We start from the raw sequence: 21127 nt of genomic DNA, 5'->3' as shown, positions 1-21127 counted from the left end.
CGGCTGCAGCGTAAGGTACTGTCTATGATATCACATCAGAATTTGAACTACATTTCTGCATTTGCCTTAATGTCTCACTTGTACGAAAACTGTTAGCAGAAGAACATTCGTTCTCAAGGGACCACAGAATCTCGCAACTATACTGCACACTGCATTGCTCTTGTGAGTACCTCTTGCCCTGTATGACCATACTTACTTTCATAGCTGTTTGATTATGTAGCATCACTGCACATGTTAGCCTCGTAATCGTCCATTTAGTGGACATTATAAGATCCGTATGGACTCTTACATAAATTTAGAATCAACCCAATGCTTTTGAAGAGGTTTAGCTCTGCAATCCTCTTGTAAGAACTGAACGTGGTCTATCACTGTACTTACATTAACAACTACTCCCTCCGTCCCATAATATAAGAACGTTTTGTACAGTACACGAGTGTTCAAAACACTCTTGTATTATGGGAAGAGGGATTGGTTCATTTTGTAGCATTCTGCATCTTATCTCCCTCGCCCACCATTTACTAAAAAAGATCAGATCTATATTTAATCTTACCAACAAGTAGAATACACAGACAATGCCAGTGCAGAAGTGTAGCCCATTGCTCTTGTCAGTACATTTTGTCCTGTAACGCTTGTACTTCCAGGGATTGGTAGTTGATTATGTAGCATCAATCTGCATCTTATCTTCATTATCCTCTATCCCTTCCAGTATTATCATATCTATAATTATTCTCTACAAAATGTAGAGTACAGGCAATGCTTATGAAGAAGATTTCGTGCTGAAATTCTTGAGTTATCTTTCCCTTGACATGGAGAAGGGCATTATAAAGCCGGTGTTAACTGTTAATGTAAGTCAGTCCTTCTAAAGCCTTTATCCTCAGCTGCTGTTTAATTTGCTCATACTCCCTATCGTTTACTGCTGTTTCTACCAAAATGCATGTTCGTAAGAACCGTAAGTTCTAAGTTTTACTTGTAAAACCAAATTCCTTATTCATACCATGCACATTACTTAATACTCCCTATATGTATGCTTGTTTTGTGGATCTATAATCCAGTGTGTGGTGAAGCAGCCCACGTTTGCACCTTGTCATCTCCTGTTTTATCTTACTGATGTGGCTGATGATATGAACAACATGCCATGCACATTATCCAAAATAGATACAATGATTTTCTTTGCCCTTCATCTATGCTTGTTATGTTGACATGGTAATCCAGTAGTGTGGTGAAGCTCCCCGCATTATGAACAATGCCAAATTATGCTATTGATATTTTGAACATACTCTTTATTTTCTAATTTGAAATTGGATAGAATTGACAGAATAGTTATCATCTTTGTTTATACACGTGCAAAACCTGTCATCTCTCTGCTTTGTTTCATGGTGATATGCCTGATGGCATGCACAAGTCTGCTGAAGGCTGTGAGACAAACCCAACATATATTGCAGCAAAGAAGGCAAAACATCTTGAAGATAGCGAGATAACCCAAAGTCTTGTCTTGATGCAGTGTTCAAGTTACTTGAGACTAACAGTCAGACAAGCTCACAGAATTCGTTGTTTGAATCAGTTCGACTTCTTCAGTCCCAAGTTCTAGCAGAAAGGCATTCTGCAACTCAACTTCGACTTGAAGTCCTATCTCTAAGAAAGATTGCGGAGAATACCAATGAGAACCTCATCGCTAAACAGCTACACCTGGAAGCTATGACCGACATGCTAGCCCGGTCTCACAACCTTGCTCAGCAGCTTGCGCAGCAGTTCCCCCGCAAGGCTAACCTTTCTTGAACAGTCTTGGAAGTAGTCTTGGTTCAGTATTATTTTGTTACGCTGCAATGGTGCCCAGTTTTTGTAATCTGCTTCTTCGTTGCGCTTTATGATCACTGGTGGTGAACTTCGATGCCCAGTGGATGTAATATACCTTAAATCCATTATTGTGTAGTGTAGGTTTATTCTTAGTTACTATGCCGTAATTTCTTTATTGTATAGAGTAGGTTTGTTCTTAATTCCTACTAGTTACGCAGCAGCCCGAAATGAACCCCGACCCATGATTGTGCGAATCAAATCACGGGCTTTTAACATGCCAAAATTGTCTGGGTCCTTGTTTGGCCCAATCAGATATCGGCTGCGAGCAGGCCGGATGCAAACCGGGCCGTAGTTAGGCCCAAAGATATGACGGGCTTTTAACAGGCTGAAATTAATATAGGACCAAAATGTTAAACGGGCCCTTAATAGGCCAAAACTAATATCAGGCCGAATTACTAAGTGGGCCTTTAGCAAGTGGGCCCAAAAGCATAGAGCCCAGTTGACGGGCCGAATCTGATATGGGCCATAATTGAGCCCAAAGCCTCTTAAAGGGCCGGACCTGATCTGGGCCATAATTTGGCCCAGAACGTGGTAGGCATTTAACGGGCCGGATCTCATATGGGCCACTATTAGGCCCGGAGCGTGGCAGGCCATTAATGGACCGGATCAAATATGGGCCGACATTTGGCCCAGAACATGGCAGCCAGTTAATGGGCCGGCCTACTAGGGTCCTCAAAATCTTGTGGGCCTACAGCTGGGCCGGCCCATTAATGTCGGCGAAATCTCGTGGGCCTTTAGCTGGGCCGGCCCATTATGACCCGCAAGAATCTTGTGGGCCTTTACCTGGGCTGGCCCATTATGGCACACAAAAATCTTGTGGGCCTTTACCTGGGCCGGCCCATTATGACCCGCAAAATCTTAGGGGCCTTTAGCTGGGCCAGCCCATTATGGTCCGCAAAATCTCATGGGCCTTTAGCTGGGCCGGCCCATTATGGTCCGCAAAATCTTGTGGGCCTTCAGTTGGGCCGGCCCATTTAAACTTGATAGGCCGGTCCACGTGTCAACATATCATAGGCGCGTCTCGCCCATTGGATGAGTGACACCTGTGCCAACACGGACCTGACACGTGTCTTCTCCAGTCAATGATGATTTTACACGTGGAAAATCCCCATTGGTCGGGGCTGTTAACGGGTTATCGGATCCAAAACCCGACCCAATAGCTTGACGGTGTTCCGTTACGGTGGATGCCACATGTCGGTCACCCTTGACGAAAGCACTTTTGTGACGCATGATTTATCGTCATGGAAGTGGACACTTCCGTGATGATAATTTTGGTAATGTCATGGAACACTTCTACGACAGCACAGGTATGACTATCTTGATTCTGTCATAAATTTGTCATGGACGTACATGCATGACAAAAAAGCAACCTACTGTGACAAACACGTATCATCACAGAAGTGTATTTTTTTGTAGTGTTTGTTACCTAAGTTGGAACTATTTTGTTGGCAACGCAGGTGGTCGACTGTTTGGCATTGGCGACATTGGTTTCGACATCTGTTCTGGCGACGGATACACCAGTGATGTTCAATGGTGAAGTTGAAGTTACCATGCAAACAAAATGGTGAAGAGTTGTTGGCTCACGGTGGAGTGATAAAGATGATGCTTGATTACAACCTCGGTAATGTTTTATCTCCAAGTAGATGTGTGTGTCTTTGTGCAGGCTACCAGAATGGCCAATGTTGCCCTGTGTAAGTTGTTAATTAACTAGCAATTGTAGTTGTGTGTGAAATTTTGTTCCTGAGTGAAGAGAGACAAGAGAGAAAGAGAGAAGAAATAAGAGAAGAGAGTAAACAGTGGAAACGAATAGAAGAGATAAGAGAGAAAAGAGAGAAAACGAGAATAGAAAATAAGAGAGACGGGAGTACAAAATAGAACAGAGTAAAGGGAGGAAAATCAAAATAGAAGAGAGAAGAGAGAGAAAGATAGAAAAAAGAGAAGAGATGGAGGAGGTTTATAGATTGATTGAGTTGAAGTTCATTTTATAGTTTATCTACTATTTGAAGATTCTAATCGTTGTGAACACAACAATGGACATGGTGTGCCCCAGGTGTGGTGACAGCCGTCGCGGAAGGTGCGACAAGGTGGTTCAATTGGGCCTGACTTGGATGAAGAACAATCGCTTCTCTATTGTGCTTGGAGTGGACTTTAGGGGGAAGATGGTATGTTTGGAAGATGAATTATTAAACCAATACATGCATAGATGTGGCCAACAAGGAACTATGATCTAATTTTATTTCACTTCATAGCTTTGTTTAGATCATTCCTTGCTTTGCAAGGCATGAAGTCCTGAACATTCCGCAGGTTCCAATGCATCAACAAATAATAGTTGAGACCCACCTTGGAACAAGAGATGGATTTAACTTCCAAAAATGAGGGGGAACATGCCCTAGTTGGAGAGGACTCGCCATGAGATACATGCTTGATGTGGCGATGAAGATCGAGATGTGCATTCTCTGCAAACCCAATCTTGACATCATTGTGCGCATTCCTAGTGTTCCAGTGCTTCCCCCGTGTAATTTTTCATAACCATTAATATATTTAATGAGTAACCATTTTATTATACTACCTGCTAAAAGTAGTCTCTCGATTACATATAATGTGGACAACTTACTTCATGGCGTCTGACAAAGTTCAAAACATTGTGGACAAGATTCATGTCATTGCCCGCACGACACTTTCTTGGCAAGACTTGGACGTGGTTGTGGAATTTGTGGAAATCATTGAGGAATTTGTTGAGGACTATGTTCGACCGTATGACGGGTCATTCGTGCCATTCATGCACACCTTGAATAAGAGCAATGTCGAAAAGTCACCGCTGGTATGAATTGTATGCGATGACAAGCCTCCATATCATTTGAATTATTAATGTTATAATAGAAACTCCCAATGTTGAAAAGTCACCTGCTGGTATGAAATACTCATTGTGTGTTGCAACAAAATCTCCCAAATATGTGGTGCCTATGCAAATGCAGGCTCAGAATAGTGGTGACATGAGACTTTTCGTGTATGACCAGACAAACTTATCATGCACCTACTCGACATCATCAGAAGATGGATGCCTCATCATCAACGGATGGCAGGAGATCTGTGGCATCTACGACTTCACCGAGGTTGGAGACAAGATAATTAGCGTCATCCACGTAGGACATGCAGGCCCCGTCCTCTTCGTGCATACCATTGCTAAGACGACTGATGACGAGTAGGTGTCTTCGAAAAGTCCAACATGGATGCATGTTTATTTACATCGATTATGATTGGACTAGTGTTGAGTACTTTTTATGGTTGTGCCGTTAAGTGGATTTTCCCAGAATTTAACTGGGTACTATGTGATGCTATTTAATTGTATTGAAGATTTCATATGTTTAATTTATGATCCAATAATAACAACTGCTACATTTGGTTTTGATAGTCTAATTAAATGCTGCCATGGCAGCAAATTTGTGTAGTAGAACATCCTGCTAAACAACATAAATGCATTTTAATTTTTTTCGGGCATATTACACCAGCAGCGTGTAGGTCTAGAGGAACGCTACTACATTATTAGCATTGTTCATGTTGCTTGCATGCTGCAGGGTGCGATGCTACTAGCAGCGTCTAGGTTCGAAGGCTGCTGGACTGCCACTGATTAGCAGCGTTTGAGGCAAACGCTGGTGGTTGTTAACTACAAGCGGCCAGTAGTAGCGGCGCTCCACTGAAACGCTGCTACAGAGCACTTCCCGACGCTGCTAATGAGGGGGTTCTGTACTAGTGTTAGAGGAACACATGGAACATAAGCAACCTAAGCATTAATTATACATATACCAAAAACATCTTCACAAGTACTACTCAAGTTCTACTCCAAGTTGACATCAGCAACTACATTTAGTACACCAACATCAAACTATCTAACTAAGATTACTCCGAAAATGGAGCTCTGTTCAGACTGGTAGTTTGTGAAGCCGGTGGTCGTGGAGTCGGAGCAGGTGGGCAGATGCACCTAGTGGAAGATCCGGCATCCTCGACACTGGCGGTCGGCAGACTGGATGGGATCAGTTCATCGCTCTCCTTAGGCATCGCTTCTTTCTTGGCGAAGTCAGTATAAAACTTCCGTTGCTCGGAATGGATGCAGACCATCATCTGGCATATGCCCTCGGCCTTTCACTCGTACTGAATGGATTTGTAGACCACGTGTTCCTCGTCGAGGATCTGTGGGTTCACCTGAATAAGCATGGCCGAGTAGTCTTCACTAGCACGCTCAGCCATGACATGCGCCATGTTGTCCACATCCTCCTCTCCTAGGGACCCTAAAGGGGGTGGAATCATCGGGTGATGCCATGTCCGCGAGGTTGGTGCTAACACCTAATAACTCATTAACGAAAAAGTGTCACAAATGAAATATAATTTAACTTAGAAGGATAGTTTATTAGGCATGTGGGTTGACTTTTGGTCCGTCGAGGCTCCCTTCAACAACTTTCATCTCTCAAGTGGTGGTTTATATATATTGTGGGCACTGCCTTACTGGTGCTTTGACTATTGGTGATGGTTGTTATTTTACTCCCCGTCCTGCTTTACCAATGTCTCAAAGGAGGAGAAGTAATACAAAGACCCCATACGACAACAGCCGGTATCCACGTCTCAAAACATCTCGCATCTCTCAACTGGTGGTATAAATGGTGGACTCTCCCTCACTGATATTTCGCGGTGATGGACATTACTCCTCCTCCCCCTCTTGCATTACCAAGGTCTAGCGCAAGGAGAAGGAGAAACAACCCCCGATGACAACAGTCATGATCCTTTCTCCAAGCACAAAAATAAGGTTGTTAAGGTCTGGTTTGAGAATCTGGAATATAATAATTCGATAACAATAAGTTGTCAGACTCTTGTGATAGTGCACATCATCTAATGGGTCACTAATTCGATGACAATAAGTTCTCATGTTTGAGAACCCAGGGTCACTCCTTGGGGAAAAGATATGGGGGACCTTCTACTATCCAAACCGGATCACAAAGGGCATCACTAATTTTGCAATGCATGCACTAAGTTTTGCCACATGAGAAATAAAAGCTACCCATATTTCTCTCCTTGATAGACACACTAAGTGCCAAGATCAGAAGAAAGCCCGCTTATCTGGCTACACAAACTCTCGCATGTCCGTCTTGGCCAAGAGATCAGAAGTTATCGAGGTAGGGAGAGGCCGAAAATGCCGTATTGCAACATGCCATCGCTGCCACCACCTCATCAATACCGTCACAGAAAAAACCCATGCAAATGTCCTAATTTATAATAGAGAAGGCAGCAATAAGGGAATTTCTAGGCGCACAAAAGTTTGGTACTGGTAGGAAGCGCACACAACGTCCTAGAATAAATGGGCCGGACCATGTAGCTCCTTCCACTGTTTTTCATTTCTGTGTTTCTTCTCTTGTTTTTATTAGTTTATTTCCTTATTTTCTATTGGTTTATTTTCAGTTTTATCCTTTTTTATTTTTTATTTTTCTATTATTTTCCTTTCTATTCAAATTATTTTTAATTTGTGAATATTTTTCAATTTCATGAATAATTTCAAATTTCTGAATATTATTTAAATTCATGAACACATTTAATGTCTAATGAAAAATAATCCCCTAGTATGTTTAACTTCACAAAAAACCAAATAGCATTTCTATTTTCAAAATTCGCAAATATTTTTTAAATTACATGAGAATTTTCTAAAATCTTTGAATTCTTTCAAAATCCACGAACATTCTTTTAACTTTTTGAAAATATTTTTAAATATCTCAAATTTTTGAAATTAATAAACATTTATTAGACTTCAATTTTTTAGAATATCTTGAATTCGTAGGCAATTTATTAAATTCATGATAATTTTCAAAAGAAATTGAACAGTTTAAAAAAATTCAGAAAACAAATTAAGATCCATGAACATTTTTTCAAATTCACAATTATTTTTAACTTCCTAATGTTTTTATGTTACCCAAAAAAATTACACTAACAAAAACAAACGGATATCTATTTTTTCCTGAGCGAGCATGCATCATAAGAATGAGCACAAATATCCTCTGTGAGCGGTCTGGTGAGCAAGTTAGTGAATGACTGAGCGAAATTAAATGGTTCGTGGCTAGTGAGCGCTGCACACAAATAGGCGGCCAGACGCACTGGCGCCTTCCGGCTGGACACGAATAGGATGGTCCATTTAACGTCTAGTCACCGGGTCCTGTAGCGACTCGGTTTACTGGCCGCTTTTTATAGTATTTGTTTTCTTTCTTTTTTCAAATAAACACTCTTTTCTCGAAAATGCAAACACTTTTGTCCGGATTTGTGACCATTTTTTTATAAATTATGAAGTTTTTCTTAATGCAAACATTTTACATTAAACATTTTTGAAAATCTGAACACTTTTCCAAATTAAACATTTTCTAAAACATGATCATTGTTTCCAAATTTGGAACATTTCTTGAAAATGCAAACATGTTTTCAAATTTGTGATTATTTTAAAAAGGAACACTTTTTAACACACGATTTTGAAATTTGTGAATATTTTTGTAAATTTAGAAACAATTTTCCAAATTTGCTAACATTTCAACAAAAATCTGAACAATTTTCAAACTTTTCATTTAAAAAACAGATAAACATGTAAAGAAAAAAGTAACAATCAGTAAAATTGAGAAGGTTCCCAAAACCAGGTTGTAATATGTTCGTTGTGTACAAAGGACCATCCTTTTAACATTGCTCTCTCTATACTCATTCTTGCGAAAGAACCCCAAAATTACTATTTAGGGGGTTTTCCTTGCAAAGGTCACTCCCAAGGGCATGCAGAGGGAGGTATTAGGCTCTGTGAGAGAGCTTTGGATTCAACGGGGGTTGTTGTCAGCGATAAGAGTGCTTGCGGGGCATCTGACGGTGTTCTGGACTAGGGGTACTCAACACGTCATCTTCCGATTTGTTAGATTGGGCCGAGGACCCCTGCGGCCGTATACTCATGGGCCAGTCCGGACGGCTGCCGCATACAAGGAAGATTCCACAAGACTTGGCGATCAAGACAAGGACTCCACCCCACCGGCGTATTCGGCTAGGACTCTTGTTATCCTAGGCCTCTGGTGCATTATATAAACCGAGGCCAGGCTAGTCGATAGAACAACAATCATATCATACAACAATCATACCGTAGGCTAGCTTCTAGGGTTTAGCCTCCTTGATCTCGTGGTAGATCTACTCTTATACTACCCATATCATCAATATTAATCAAGCAGGAGTAGGGTATTACCTCCATCGAGAGGGCCCGAACCTGGATAAAAACATCGTGTCCCTTGTCTCCTGTTACCATCCGGCCTTGACGCACAGTTCGGGACCCCCTACCCGAGATCCGCCGGTTTTGACACCGACATTGGTGCTTTCATTGAGAGTTCCGCTGTGTGTTCGACAAAAGGTCGATGGCTCGCCTGCAGATCAACTGCGACTTCGACATCTTTGTCACCAGCTCGACTGGTCACCTTGGTTCGACCAAGGATTGCGCCCTATCTCCGATCGTCATGTTCGGATGAGGGTCTTCATCAACGTCAACTCCGATCTCTATCAAGATCATGGAGGAATCATCCAGGGATCCCGGGGGCTCAACGTCAACATTGCCCTCGGGCGACCGTGCTGTTTTTCTGGACAGCGAACTTGTATCCGCCGCCACCGCCACCTCAAGTGTCGTTTTAACGATTGCTTTGGCGGGATTGTGCGTAATTGGGTCTACAACAACCCTGGAAAATTTCGTCGAGTTCCGATGGAGGAATCTCTGGCAATCCGCGATATATCGGACCCCTGTCAAATCTGGACGAGAATCTGGACGAGTTTAGGGCGTGGTGTCCAGCTTCTAGATCGGACGTCCTTTGGAAGATCCAACCGTTGATCGGCTGCAGAATTCCTATATCTTCCAGCTCTCCAAATTTCAGCTCAATCCGACCGTCCAAACTCCGGGAACCTTCCTATTAGTGCATCACTTTTCGGATCTGTTTTCTGCGCGAAAACGAATCCGACCCGAGTTCGTCTTTTTTATGAACGGGATTTCGGACATCCTTTTTGAAGGAAGTTTTGTATGGGGTATTGTGTTTTGTCCCTGAACACATCCCACTAAAATCTTTTGAACATGATCTTCAACATCATGCTGGTGTCAAACCAGTCCGGCAGTATTACTCCACGGCTGCTAACCTGCGCTAGACACGTCGTCACTTTGTTGAGCCGAGCTCAACTTCTTCGGATCATCATCTCGGCAAGCCGAACAAGAGTTCGGCATCGCGAAGGATAAATCATCACCAACATCGCCGCCCCACGGATTACACGGAGCGGGCATATCAGCATCGCCGCACGGTCGCTTCATCAAGACGGCATCGACCATGTCACGACCTGCATCGACAGGGCCGCACTATTGCTTCTTCAAGCCGGTGTCCATCACGTCGACCTACTCATCGGATGACATCGAGGCTTCGACATCTCAGCTGGACCGGGGGCTTCGCCATCTCTTCATCAACCTGCTCCGGACACTTCGGCGTCACTAGCCGACCAGCTCCGTCACGTTAGCTGGGCCGAGGGCTTTGCCTCGGCGAGCCAACCTTTACCAGCATTGCCATGCCGTCGTTTTATCGTCCATCAGGCAATGGGTGTGCGGAGCGAGTCCCAATTTTGGGAATCACCTTCCTTCGGATTGCTACAACAAATAAACCAGGTGCTATTAATCTTAATATTTTTTTTGCTTGTTTAGGTTTATTTTTCCCAAGGAATTATTACCCTGCTTTGTCCATCATCTGTACACAGGTCGATCAAATGATGGCCGCATTAACGACGGCCGCATGGTGGTTTGGTCACGTTCCGTACATAGTCCGGCGCACGCCGCATCCGGAACTCGAACCGACCTGTGAATTCAGGCTTTGTCACGCCTTTACCGCATCACGCCGACGCCCTGCATCGACATTGACTTCGGCGCGAGGCCATATTTCTTTTATTACTCACTTTGCATAAATCATTTATTATGCAACGATTTTTTTTATTATCACTATTATCTCCGGTTTGCACTATTTTTTGTGCACAGAAAAATGATCCGGGGACTTCGGCGTCACTCTGCCGGTCTGCATTGACCGTGCCATGTCACCACTTCGGCGTGTCGAGCTCTCCGCGCCGCCACCTCGGGACCGGCTTGGGGGATGGAACCTTGCCCCACATCAAGCTCGGACCGCGTCATCAATACCGAACACATTAACCAGCTAAGTCGCTTTCATGCTCAAAGCTTTAATTTCTAACTTGTGTTCGGTTCGACCAAGCATTATACCTTTTTGGAAAAAAGTTGCTTGTAAATTTTTTTCCTTGTCCAAACTTTGTTTGTGACGCATAAATTCAAATACCCAATACATTTGGGGGCTTCCTTCATGAAGCTTTTTCTCTTGCATATGATTATACTTGTACGGCTTCGTTCCTTGTTCGTGTATTACGCCACAATATGCACCATATTGACTTAAGCGATTTGCAAGCTGGGTTGCCTCGCTCCTGTGTTTACCCATACGTTCCTGATTGTTCGGCTAGGGAGTAAAGGGAGCACCTCTGCGATTGTCACGATCGGGTCACCCGAGCCGGACCTCAGACTGGGTGAAGCCGAAAGCTAGCGCTCTTATAGTTTTCAATGATGGTTGGCACACAACGGAACTCATGAGTACAAAAAATCTATTGCACAAGTCTCATAATAACAATGAGCACCGAAGAAAGGTATCGATGGGGGTACTATTTTCTTCGAAGATGCTTCTTACACTTCACGGTAATATAGCATAAGTTCCCTGAGCGTGCTTTGTCTGTTACAGCCTTATGGCCGGATTGCCTGATTATTGGAAACACCGTCGATATTCTCGACCAATGGAGTACATAACACTTTTCGGTCCTTGACCGAAGAGGGAGAAGCTGACGGTCGGTTAAGACGCGTTTAAAGTTCGGTTGAACATAGATATGATATAAGTACTTCGGTACATGCAATAATTCTTCTACCCAAGTCACTTGGGGGCTCTTAAAATTTCTATGAGCTATTTTATAGTAAATGTGTTTTCTTCTTGGTCGTTGCAAAGTCTTTTTCTATCACTCCTTTTTCGACGTGAGTGTGTGGTCAATAGCCCATTTTCTCGCTAGTGACCGCTCGAGTTTAGTTCGCTAAACTGGTCTAACGAGAAGCACTCCGCCTTCGGGATAGGAGGCTACAGCCGTAGGCTGACCCGCTTGAAGTCTTGAGATCGGATGTGTAATGTTAAAGCACGACAGAAGCACTCTTTTTTTTCTAAGACCAATTTTCGGATTGGCACCGAACACTTGATATTGTTCGGACGTCATGTTTTTACTGACGTTTCTTGGTTTTCCAAGCTTTTTGGCACTTTTAAAACTATTTGTGCTTTTCCAACATTAGTATCGCAGTGCAACACCGGACACCTTTAGGGATTCGGCAAAAACATTCTCAGATATTGCTATATATGCATCGGTTTCGAATTGTGTCTTCGGTCAATAGTTGGGTTGCCCGGCTCCTGCACTTGCTTCCTACGTTCTGTTTTGTTCGGCTAGGCGTGCAAAGGGAGAACCACTGCGATTGTGCTTCTAGCTCACATGGTTAAGCACCTCAGTGGAGAAAGCCGAAAACTGACTTTCAGAATTAGCGTAAACTGGTCAGCGATCCGATGACTATGTTAAATGACGGGCCATTCATAACATTGGCCGAAGTGTTTACGGCTTGACCCCGACTGTCGCCGAACACTACCGGGGGCTATTAACTAGCCTCCCAAACTAAATCCTAAATATTTTGCTCTTACATTAGAGCTGAGGTTCAATGCTCATGCTTAGCATGACAACCCAAAGAAAGGAACCGTTAGCGGGACTATTTTCTTTGGAAGACATTTCTTCTGTTAAACAGTAATATAGCTCTCTGCGTACCCTTGTTTATTAAACCGTATGGCCAGATTGCCTTGTTTGTTGTAAATCTTTGTCCTCATAAAGGCTTCATAAAGTAGGACAAACACTCCTCGGCTACTGGCCGAGGAGGTGGAAGCCGATGGTCGGTCAACAAAGTTTTATACAATGCGGATCCGAGCATTAAATGACGCAAAGTACTTGGGTACATAGAGTCATTACACATAATTTGTGATTTTACTACGGATATTGATCCTTAATTCGGCCACCCGTGCCCGCATTAAGGCTCGGGGGCTACTGGGCTTCGGGCTTATTATTTACAAATATTAAAGGGGCACATCGATCCCCAGATTTGGTGTTGCCACCCGACCAGTGTCTCGGGGGCTACTGCATTGCTTGTCCAATGCAGAAAATTTTATGTGCAATATAGTTTCCGAGGAGATTTCGATCCTCAGGTTGGTCGGCTGCACCCAAACTGAGTCTTGAGGACTAAGCACGCCGCTTTTAGTGTCCCGAAGTATTCTGCCGAGCTTGGACTTGATCCTCAGGATGATTTTGCAAATCAACCTGAGTCTCAGCGGCTACTGGGATCAGCGGTCTTACGTCATCCTTCAGGTACATCTCGGGTTTTAGACCGATACACACCTTTGAGGGCTACTGGCTATATATCTCGGAAGAGAATGAATTGCATCAATACAATATATTCACAAAAAATCGGCCCACATTCGGGGTGGTGCACCACCTCGGAAGCAGCCCGGCATAAAGCTCGGGCGCTAGTGGCTGGCTCCATAGAGGGTATTTCCGGCATTAAGCTCGGCTAAACTCCTTCAAACTTCTTTGAACCAAGATGATCTATGACATCTTGGATATAGTCCGGCGTTGGAGCTCGGATACATTTCAGCGTTGGAGCTCGGAAGCAGTTCGGCATTGGTGCTCGGCTGCATAAAATATCTCGAATGCAGTCCGGCGTTAGAGCTCGGACCCAAGAGGACACTGCCTCCTGGGAACAACTTCAAACCCGAGGTGTGGCATAAAAATAACAAGGCATTGATAAAGGCCGGAAACTTAAAGGGTCTCCTCGGATACCCGACGTGTAAACTCGTCGAATGCATTTCGGCGATCCTCAAGATCGAAGATGAGAAGATTTGTTGAACCAGTTTTCAAGACCGGCAACCGAAGATGAAGAACAGTTTGGAAGAATCGAGGAGCGTCCCTAACTTGAAGACCGGTTCAGGGGGCTACTGACGGTGTCCTGGACTAGGGGGTACTCAACACGTCATCTCCCGATCTGTTAGATTGGGCCGAGGACCCCCGCGGCCCTATACTCATGGGCCAGTCCGGACGGCTGCCGCATACAAGGAAGATTCCACAAGACTTGGCGATCAAGACAAGGACTCCACCCCACCGGCGTATTCGGCTAGGATTCTTGTTATCCTAGGCCTCTGGTGCATTATATAAACCGAGGCCAGGCTAGTCGATAGAACAACAATCATATCATACAACAATCATACCGTAGGCTAGCTTCTAGGGTTTAGCCTCCTTGATCTCGTGATAGATCTACTCTTGTACTACCCATATCATCAATATTAATCAAGCAGGAGTAGGGTATTACCTCCATCGAGAGGGCCCGAACCTGGGTAAAAACATCGTGTCCCTTGTCTCCTGTTACCATCCGGCCTTGACGCACAGTTCGGGACCCCCTACCCAAGATCCGCCGGTTTTGACACCGACAGCATCCTTCCTCTCCTTGGGGGCATTGACAAAGAGTGCATACCTCATCTATGGTCGTGCCTGATTGGAGTCAAAGCAGTGGTGGTGGCTGTTGGTATGGCTGGATTTTACCCGAGGTTTGATGTGGCGATCTAGTGTGGGTCCGGGTGAAAGCTTTGTGGTTGATGGGGGTCAATGTCGGCGAAATCACTCTAGGGTAGAGGTTATGTTAGGGGTCGGTGGTCTATTTGGAGGCATGTGGGGTGTGTTAGTTTTTTATTTTTCATTGACCATGTGATTTTCGGCCTAGTTTTAATTATAAACTGGACCACTCTAATTTTTTATGCCTTTTTCTATCTTCATGAAATCGGCAGAGCTCCAACTTTGCATTGTAAAAAAAGTATCTAAAAACTATGCATTTTAGAAAATCACTTGTCCAAAATCATTTTGATCATATTGAAAGACTGCAAATTCTGGCTACAGATATGTCAAAATGCATGTAGAAGGGGCAATTAAACTTTTCAATGAGCCAACAATATGATTACAAATTCTAGATCCTTGTCTTGAAGTTATTCCGAGAGAACCGGCCGAACCTTGATTCTCCAGTGGTACTCCTTTTCCAACTTCATTTCATTTCTTGGGAAATTGAACAACCTATATGATGATTATGTACCTAACCCAATAAAGCAAGCATGCACACATTATCCTTTCTACAGTTCATGGTTTATTTACGGCGACAGTTTTCTCGACGAAGATAGTTGCCTGCACAGAGATTGCAAAGAACAGATTAAGACAACGATATATATGTGCACTTCATCAATTATCAATGTTGATCTCTTCTTCTCTCTTTTTTTTGCGGGGAACGTTGAGGTAAACTATACTCCACCAAACCGAACATATCAAATCTCAGCAGATCTAATGCATTACACCGTGCCAAAATATAGTGCATATAGATTGTGTTCTTAGTCAAACTTTCTAAAGTTTGAGGAACTTGGCTGCTTGACCAAACTTTACAAAGTTTGAGAAAATCTACATGCACTGTTTTTGAAATGAATGGATTATTGTCTAAATTTACTAATAGAGTTTGATACCTAAATTAGCAGATTTATAAATATGAATAGAAAACTTACTACCATTGCCCGAAACTTATTCATTCGTATTGTTGGATCAGACAATTGTTTGTGGAAGCTATGACACAGGAACCTTTTTTTTATCTTTCGTACGAACTTAAGTTCCAAAGAAAAGGTTATACTTCATATTTCAGTTTATCCCCACCAAAAAATATCAAATTCGATATTAAGTATGTTTACGGCCAGCTTTTTTTTAGCAAACTCGTATAAGGTCGAATATGTTTCATGTGCACCATCAAAATGGCTAATTCCTTATGTCTGAAATGGTCCCATTTCAGTTGAATTTTGATCTTGTGTACGCCTATATAGCCCTAGAGTTGAATTGAATTACACCTGGTCTGAACATAGTTTTAAAGTATCATTGGAAGTTCAGAATAACTTGAATGTAATTCCACAAATAACCTACCAATTATTCATGTCTACTACAATACCATTTGACTGGTACAAATCTAAACTTCCAGGCAGATAAGCTCACAGTTCAAAATGGCAAGCTTTGTTACCCTCCTGAATGCAAGCTTGATGATTAGTTTTTTGGGTAAATATAAATGGAGTTTTATGGACTCAAAGAGCCGCATTAAGACAACATACATAATCATTACATCGCGAAAAGAAAAGACTATATAATCGATAAGGATTCACCTTTAATGATAGCTTGACAAAATAGCAAACTAAATAATATTTACCTAGGTGAGTAGACTGATGGTGAAACTATACATCACAACAAGTAAAATTGGTCGGTAATATTGATACATACCAACACCACACATAACTGTATAGAAAGTCATGCAGTTAAGAGGCTTGCTTACAGACTGTGGGGCCGGCGTGCACAGTGATGAGCTGTAGGAACACTAGGGGCCAGTTCTTTTGGGCGATTCTACCAGAATCGCCCCCCCTCCCCAGCTTCTCCCAGAATCGTCACTCCATATGTTTTTTACAATCCAGCTGGGGAGGGGGGGCGATTCTGAGAGAATCGCCGAAAAGAACTGGCCCTAGAAGCAGCAACACAACGATAAACCAAGGCCTCCTACTTGTTGACATCTTCTCAAACAAAGCTCACATAGACCATATACTGAGAAACTCAGCTGAGGATTCGGGTATCGTACTTGGCTTATATAGTAGCTTCGGTCTACTTTCATCACAATAGTCCAACTTCTATGCATGACTTTTTCTGCAAAAGAAACTTCTATGGATGACTTAGCCACATGGTCTTTTGCTGAGACTCTCGCTCCCAACACTGTAGCTGTAAGAGTTGGTACTTCTAAAAGGACAACATTTGGTTCCATCGCCACCGCCACCATTGGCGCGTGGGGAACTCTATGCTTTTCCCTTCCCCTCTCTTCTCATGTTCACTCAAGGTTCAGCTCCCGGGCGATTTTTGCTTGTGACCTGCGTCACTACCCAGTGGAGGATTGGCCTACATAGGGTGCATCGGTGCCACACATTGGTGGCCGTGCGATGACTTTGGCAGATGGTAGTTTCCCTCATGACGGCGTCGCATGGGACCATTGTTTCTAAAAAAGTTTCCTTTTCTTGTACCCTCTCGGTGTTTACACGGTAAGGCCACAACTTTTGTATCATGATGAATGATCTTGAGAAAAGGAGGTTATGATGCTTGTCTTATTACACTTTTGACCATTGTATTCAGTTGGGAATACTCTCACTCCTTGTGATTCCTCAAATAAACTTATCTACATGCCTTTATTTGCCCTCGTAAAACTGTTCTTGGTCAGAACACTGTTTCTTTGGTTTGTTTCTAGGTATCAACAAAAATGTTTCTTGTTCGTTTCAGAAACAACTCCTTGGTCTTCTCACATATTCTCCCATCGATGCTAAAAGAAAGCTGATATGACAACCACAAGGAGTGGTTGAATGCTTCAGGCCATAGCACAACTTCTGGTCAAACTAAGTATATTTATGTGAGTTGATGTGGATGTGGTACGGAGACTGAGTAACCGGGATGACCAGCCGCCGGTGCATCAAATAAAATGCAATTCATGTTCAACTTTCCAAAACTAAATGCTTGAATTTGCGTGCCCAGTAAACACACGAACGTAGTTGAGATTGCGACAGGAATATGATATGGAAATGATCGTCAAGTCATGTGAAAAATTCCAGGAGCGTCTGTTGAATTGGTTTACCTGACCACCACATGACGTTGAAATTAATGTTTAATTATCGTGTGGCTAGGGTTATTAGTGACCACTACAACGGAAGTCTAAGACCATGTGCAGTTTTCCCAAGATGAACTGATGCTTCACAGATGCGTAGTGTACCCTATAAGTAAATTTGTCTAGGAAATTCTGGCTACCAAAAATCAGATACTGTCAAAATGCAAGAATAAAGATGGCAAAATTTCAGATTTTGTCAAAATACAACTAAAGAGACGTCAAACTTTATGTATTTTCTTCAAGCAGGCGGGTATCCCCGGCATTTGCATTGATTGTTATACGCATCAATCTTTTACTGTGATTCTCTTTTTTCTTCAAAAATAAGGGTATTTTCTCATGAATATGGAAAACTTACGTATCATTCTATTGATAGAAGAAGTTAGAACGAGTACAAGGCGAGGTACAACACATGACACAGATGCAAGAGCCGTGAACATGGTGCCCGGAGCAGAGACATGGGATGCTTGGCCCAAGCAAGAGAAAAACACAGCTAAACTCGCCATCCTAAGAAGTAACCAAGGACGACCAACAACACGACAACCAACATTTCCAGATCCAGAACTGAGGACGCCGTGAGCAACTAAGACAACGCCTTCACGAAGGAGTACGGCGCCGAGACACCGTCGCCGTCCGATCCAGATAACCGGGCCTAGGGTTTCCCCTGATGCTTGAAGATGGGCCCGAATAACGGCCGTGAGAGCGTCTCCAAGAAGGGATGACACCCACGGGTGTCGTCGCTGGAAACATAGTATGCATGGATTTCGCCCTGGCCAGAGTCTGAGCAATCCCAAGCCGCCGGAGCACGACTCAGAGAAGAGGAACTCAGGCATAGGTCAGAACCACGACCACAGGAAGAGGAGCCACACCCGCCATGGAAGAGGCACCGGGCGATGCTGGACGCACAACCAATGGAGCGGCGGAGTTATAGACGGGGCACTGCGGTGGGCGGTTGCGGGGCGGGTGATGTGACGGTGACCGGAGGCCCGAGCTAGCCAAGATCTGGAGGGCAACACAGATTCAAGTCACCGGGACCGAAGCAACAAGGACGCCGAACTCGAAGCATTTCCGTTAGTGCACTGAAGTCGAAGATGTGCCGGGATGGACAACCAACTAAGAGGTGCAGGCAACCAAACATGCCCCTAGAGATGCTACAATTGCCGAACGCTTGAGGCGGTAATACAACAGCTGGTCAATTTTTTTTTTGCGGGGAACAGCTGGTCAAACTAACTATGTTTATGCCAGTCGCTGATGTGGATGTGATATGGAAACCGAGTAACCGAGATGACCAATCTTCAGTGCATAAAATAAAGTGAAATTCGTGTAGAACTTGCCAAAACCAACCAATTAAATTTGCGAGTCTGGTGCAAAGACCAATCGTCAGTGAACAGAGCTAAGTCCAAGTCATATGCAATATTCCAATAGCATCCATTGACTCGGTATCTGATACATCACATCGTGTTGAAATTAGTGTGTTGTTGTTCGTTTGTAGTTGCTGCTGAAGACCTAAACAAAGTTTAAATCATGTGAAGTATATAATTTTCCCAATGTAAATCAATGTGTCGCACATGCATTAGTGTCCCATAGAAGTAAACGTTTGTACTAGGAAATACTGGTCACCTAAATTAACAATGGATTCAGAATTCCGTCAAAATGCACCCTAGAGAGATTTTAAACTTTACATATTTTAGATTGCCAACAAACTGAACAGTACGGATATTTCTATAAAGAAACCGAATAATCCAATAAGGCAATATAACCCAACGAAGCAGCATCCACACAATTTTCCAGCTTCACCTCATGGTTTGTTATAGTGACAGGTTCCTGGACGAAGATAATCGCCTGCACATGGATCCAAGTGAAAAGAGTAGTAAGAAAACTGGTCACATATATCTGATTTATGTTGATCAACCAACCTTGTGAAAATATTAAAAAGAATCTACGTTGATCTTCTCGGTAGTGAGGTAATAGTTTTTTTTATCTCACAGTTGTCTGGAGAAGCTGAACAAAGAAAACAAGACCTTTTTGGAACTTACTTTTGAACTGAAGTAAGTTCAGTATATTATTTTATTTTTTCAAACTGGAAGGATATATTATATATTTAAGTATGTTCACGGCCAACTTTCCGGCAAACTCAGCTCAATTTAAATATGTTTTGTGCGCATCCATGAAATGGCTAATTGCTTCTATTTGATATGGTGCCGTCTCAACTGAATTTTGGTCTTGATACGCCTAGAAAGGGCCAGGGTTTACATATACTACTTTTTTTTAAGGAAAAGGTAGATCATGATCTACCTTATGCATTCAAAACGGGGCAAAAACCCGGATGACAGTAGTCATATTACATGAAGGTGGTGTGGGCGCAGCACAGCAAGTGCAGCAGGCCACCACCAAGCCTAAACAGGAATGTGTGAAATCTGCGAGGTACATATACTACTTTGGCTGGTACAGATTTAAATCTGCAAGGCAGATCAGCTCACGGTTCAAAATCTCAAGTTCTGATACCCTCCTGGATGCTAGTTGAGAGAGTGGCTTTCTCGGCGAAAGGACTTTTTAATTACTCAAAGCATACATAGAGAGGATGCCTAGATGATGTAGCTTCACATTAGCAAGGTTAATAATATCTACTGAGGTGAGTGGACTGACCCTTGTAACTATGTAGCTACACAACGAAACATGGTTCTGTAACTCAATATCTACATTACAAAGAGTTGTAGAAAAGTCATGCACTTAAGAGGCTTGCTTACATGGAGGTCGAGCGAGAGCACCGATGAGTTGGACGAGCACTAGCAGCAGCAACACCGCGATAGAACATTGCTTCCTGCTTGTCGACATCTTCAAAATCAGAGCTCAAAAGAAGTATATGCTGAGGCACTCAATGAGGGATTCAAGGTGTCGGTCTTTGCTTAAATAGTAGCATCAGATTAACTTTTACACAGAAGTCCAATGATCATGGATGCCACGCCTCGTGGTCCTTTGTGGAGCCCTCGCTCCGGGCAATGTAGTCCGGCATTTATGGTTGATTTAGCCACATGGTCCTTTTGCGGAGGCGCTTTCTCCCTACACTGTAACCCCTAAGCGCCATCACCCTTCAAAGCATATACTTATGGTTTCATCACCGCACGGTGTCGGTGCTGTGGTGTACTCACCTCTCGTGATGACTCCGGCTACCCAACAAACACATTCGTCTCTGACTCGGCAATCCATGCCGGCGTCCGGGAGTCACTTCGGAGCACGATTGGACTAGGGTGGATCAGTTCCACTTTAGCAGGCTATGGCCACAATCTTTGTATGTCGGCAAATAATCTCTTTAAAAGGTGGTTAGGAGCCTGGTTTTGTAATACTTTTGAGCAATATATTCACGTGCAAATACTC

General features: G+C 43.3%; 1 long non-coding RNA gene across 1 annotated transcript; it reads right to left on the bottom strand.

Annotated features, from left to right (window-relative positions):
- Window positions 1-14897: 14897 nt before the first annotated feature.
- LOC125522235 (uncharacterized) lies at window positions 14898-20806 on the bottom strand. The gene is made up of 3 exons (XR_007289701.2): window positions 20500-20806; window positions 16394-19594; window positions 14898-15219 (listed from the first exon to the last, which is right to left on the bottom strand). It is a non-coding gene; the product is annotated as an uncharacterized LOC125522235 (long non-coding RNA).
- Between the last annotated feature and the right edge of the window lie 321 nt (window positions 20807-21127).

Source organism: Triticum urartu, chromosome 7A, assembly GCF_056163025.1.
Source record: "Triticum urartu cultivar PI428250 chromosome 7A, HENAU_Tu73, whole genome shotgun sequence".
Classification (NCBI taxonomy): Eukaryota; Viridiplantae; Streptophyta; class Magnoliopsida; order Poales; family Poaceae; genus Triticum; species Triticum urartu.
The sequence above is the reverse complement of the archived record's forward strand: the minus strand, read 5'-3'. Positions and strand labels throughout refer to the sequence as shown.